This window comes from Mus caroli, chromosome 18, assembly GCF_900094665.2.
Source record: "Mus caroli chromosome 18, CAROLI_EIJ_v1.1, whole genome shotgun sequence".
Taxonomy (NCBI): Eukaryota; Metazoa; Chordata; class Mammalia; order Rodentia; family Muridae; genus Mus; species Mus caroli.
In genome coordinates, this window is record NC_034587.1 from 42,768,895 (window position 1) to 42,773,320 (window position 4,426).

Genomic DNA, 4,426 nt, shown 5'->3' on the forward strand with positions numbered 1-4,426 from the left:
TCTTACATAAGTGCCAGGGTTACAGGTATGAACTAGGTCACATCTTACATAAGTGCCAGGGTTACAGGTATGAGCTAGGTCACATCTTACATAAGCACAGTACAATTAGTAAGGACAAGAAGTTAACATCCAGGTTACCTGTGCTCTAGTGGATGTTCATACAGACACTAATTAGAACCAGTACACTACTTAAGGACTCAAAGGAAGGGACCTTAGATGAAATGCCTGACAGTAGGGAGAGGGAACTTATAGAACCCACCTCCAGCAGAAAAATAGGTCATTCAGTGAGGAAGAGGGTTGCCATCCCACAGTAAAAACTCTGACCCCTAATTGTTCCTGTCTGAAAGAACTGCAGGGATGGAAATGGAGAGGAGCCTGAGGAAAAGAAGTTCTAGTGACAGGCCCAAAGTGGATCCAGCTCAAGGGGAGGTCCCAAGGCCTGACACTATTACTGAGGCTATGGAGTGCTCACAAAAAGGGACCTATATTGACCTCACTCCGGAAGACTCAACAAGCAGCTGAAAGAGTCAGAAAAGATATTTACACCTAACCAAAGGACAGAAGCTGCTGGCCCTTGTGGTTGAATTAGAGAAGGCTGAAAGAAACTGAGGAGAAGGCAGGCCCTGTAGGAGGACCAGCAGTCTCAATTAATCTGGTCCCCTGCAATCTCTCAAACACTGGACCACCAACCAGGCAGCATACACCAGCTGATATGAGACCCCCAATACATATACAGCAGAGGATTGCTGGGTCTGGGTTCAGTGAGAGAAAATGCACCTAACCCTCAAGAGACCAGAGGCCCCAGGGAGTTTAGAAGTCTGGTTGGGTGGAGGTGAATGGTGGCAACATCCTCATTGATAAAGGAAGGCAGAGAGGAAGTATAGGATGTGGAACAGTTGGAGGGTGGATGGGGCAGGGAAATAAAACCGGGAGTGTAAATAAAGAAATAAAGGACAAAGAAAAGGAAAGTATCACAAAAAGAAAAAAGAAAAACAGAAAAAATAATAGAATATGTGTGAGGGAAAAGGAGAGAAGGGAGGATGAGTATAACCAAAATATACTGCACCCATTTCTCAATTGAAAAAATAGAATTAAAAAAGAATTTATCATTAATTCAACACAAATTCAAATATGGATGTTTCTCTAAATAATTTTGGTCTGAGCAACTTATTAAACAGTTCTTATGTTTTTTTTTTTCTTTTTTCTTCAATGGCTTAAGTTAGTAGTTCTGAAATGACTCACTATAGAGCTAAGTATAAATAGTCTGAGGACAATGGAGACAGGTTTCTCTGTGTTGAAAATGAATTTAACAACATTGTTCAAGCCTAAGCATTAAGAGTACTATGGATTAGAACTTGGTGACATAAAGGTCTGTTTATGTATGTTTAGGCATGTTTATGTTATTTCTATTTCTGTCTGCTGAGAAGCTGTAGAAGCAAGCAAACCTCAAACCCAGTACTCAGACCATGAATTCTTCAACCCATTCTCCCTGGAGCAAAGGCTGTCTCCAAGATAAGGTCACAAAGGATGCTTTCAAGTAAAAACTTACCTGACAGCAAACTAATGAGAGGCACAACCATTATCTTCAAACACCTTGGCAGACTCCTGGAGAGGGCAGAATATACCATCAGGTGGAAGGTATAGAAAGAGACTTAAATTCAAAGCCTGGCTTTCCAACCATACCGGCCCCCTGGACAGCCAGTGAGTCCCTATTCAGGGATAGAGGGAACTTAAATTATATCTTGGTAGTACATCCTGATAGCACAGTCTTGCCTTTTGCAGGTGCTCTGACCTCCTTGATTAAGGTTCTGTCTTCAGTGCCTGAGCTTCTAATATGACTCTATTGTTGCCTAATCATTTAGCTCTAGCAGTAAGCTTACAAAATTCTTATAAGCTATTTCTCACAAAACTCATTTATCTACTTACTACCCATATTGATCAACAGATTTCATGAATACACTTAAGACTTTTTGTTTCCATAAATTTCTTTGTTTTTTACTGCATGTCTCTTTCTGCCTGGCCATTATACTGAACACCCTCCCCCATGCCATAGCCTTCCCTTTCTTCCCTTAAGCCCTCCCACATGCCTCTTTGCTCTTTTTCAAGTTTATATTGTCTTTTGTCAAAAATCCTCTTTAGTGAAGGAGGGATAGACTGGACAAGGAAAGAGAAAAAATTGCCATCAGAGAGTCATTCCATTAGAGACAGTTTGGTTGGTCCCACAAGTAGCACTGAGAAGTAAGGGGATGGAAACTTTCAACCAATAGCTCTGCATCAGTGGTCAGTGGAACAGCCATATGGGTCTGGAAATACAACACAGAAAGATAGTCACCACCTGACCAATAGAAGAAAGAAAGCAAAGCATGAAAATACATACATATCCTCCCTATGCCAGGTTACTTAAACTAATTAACATAAAATTTTTAAGTCCCTTACAAGATCTGTGGGAGAAAAATTATATGGGAACAAAAAGGTGTTAGATATTTAGTAGTCCCTTAAAAATGAGAGTTGCCAAGGAAAAGGAAGACCACAGTGTGGATATTTCGTTCCTTCTTAGAATGGGGAACAAAATACCCATGGAAGGAGTTACAGAGACAAAGTTTGGAGCTGAGATGAAAGGAAGAACCATCCAGAGACTGCCCCACCTGGGGATCCATCCCATAAACAACAACCAAACCCAGACACTATTGCATATGCCAGCAAGATTTTGCTGACAGGACCCTGATATAGCTCTCTCTTATGGGGCTATGCCAATGCCTGACAAATACAGAAGTGGATGCTCACAGTTATGTATTGGATGAAACACAGCCCTCCCCCCCCCACACAATGAAGGAGCTAGAGAAAGTACCCAAGGAGCTAAAGGGGTCTGCAACCCTATAGAAGGAACAACAATATGAACTAACCAGTATCCCCCAGAGCTTGTGTCTCTAGTTGCATATATAGCAGAGGATAGCCTAGTCGGCCATCAATGGGAGGAGAGGACCTTGGTCTTGCGAAGATCATATGCCCCAGTACAGGGGAATGCCAGGGGCAGGAAGTGGGAGTGGGTGGGTTGGGGAGCAGGGCAGAGGGGTGTATGGGAGCTTTGGGAATAGCATTTGAAATGTAAATGAAGAAAATATCTAATAAAAAAATGAGAGTTGCAATACAGTGCTTCTCCATGGTAAGACTCAGGAAAAAAGATGAAACCCATGAGATACATGGAAAAGGGAGAGAAAGATTTTGTGTCCCAATCCATGAGAAAATTTCAGAGGAATGGCAAGCCTTAAGGATTTGTCACATCTGTCATACTTTAGGAACAGACAAAATGTTTGCATGCTATGCCTGAGCATGTAGCCTGACACACTCTCACAGTGTTCTTCGCACCCTGCTTTGGCAATGGCATAGCACAATGATCTATGTGCCAGACCCAAGCAAAGCTTCTGGAGCCAGATTAATGTAGAGGCAACTCAACATCTCCTGTGTGACAGAGACAGTGACAGCTCTGAGAGCTTGGAAGCCTGGGGGTCTTGAGACTGCAGCTTAGGGTGCAGAAGAATCTAGTAAAGCAACAACTAAAAATGAGGCATCTCAGCGGGGTACACTCTGGATGACTACCCCAAGAGACAATATCTGAGATGGACACAAGGTCTCTGACCCAAACCAAGGAATCTGGTTAAACTCGCAGTGCTATAGTTTGAATATGGTTGGCCTATATGGGACTTATTTTATTTCCAACACGTTAGTGTTGAGGGGCAATGGAGACTTCAGGACTCAAGATGATTAATGGCTTTCTTGTGAGACCAGAGGATCACAAAGTACATGAGATCCCTTGGTTTTGAATTTCTGTATACGCCCCACTTGTTTCTGTACTTTTCTGCCATAGGAAAGTACTATAAGGTCTTTGTTCATTATGGCTGCCCAATCTTGGACTTCCTCGGGAACTGTCAGCCAGAAGAATCCCCTTTTCTTTATAATTTTGCCAGTTTTATGTGTTATGTTATAGCAACAGAAAGTAAACTAAGCCATTGTGGAACCTCAAATTAACCAAAATTATAGTTGTGTGGACTGAAATTTCTACTCATCACATAAGATTTTTCTGGAGAATAATCCTAAAATGAGAACTAAGAAATGATTTCATGGACCACATTTGCATTTAAGTTTGCAATTATGTGCTTGTCAAAAAGTCCAAATAGCATCTTAGCAGAATGCATAAAAGAAGGTTTGCAGCAGTTAGAACAGAAGAGTGGAATTTATCCATCATATGGCCAGCAAAAGTACAAGCACAATAACATTTTTATAAATCAGATATAGGCTTCTGCTCCAATCCAATTGCTCGGGACCTGAGACTGCATTAGTTAGGGAAGCAGAAACCAGCCTGAGTAGGAACACAGGCCTCATCCGGCTGGATCAGCGCCGGGGTAGCGGGAGCGCAGGGTTGCCTGAC

General features: G+C 42.1%; 1 long non-coding RNA gene across 2 annotated transcripts in view; it reads right to left on the bottom strand.

Moving 5' to 3' along the window:
* Positions 1-4,426, bottom strand: part of LOC110284516 — a 312,705-nt gene that overhangs the window by 15,378 nt on the left and 292,901 nt on the right. Inside the window, exon 3 of one of the 2 annotated variants that reach the window (XR_002376956.1) lies at positions 1,550-1,605. The exons of the other annotated variant lie outside the window; for it this stretch is intronic. This is a non-coding gene — a long non-coding RNA (uncharacterized LOC110284516). The remainder of the gene's footprint in view (positions 1-1,549; positions 1,606-4,426) is intronic. 2 annotated transcript variants of the gene reach the window in all.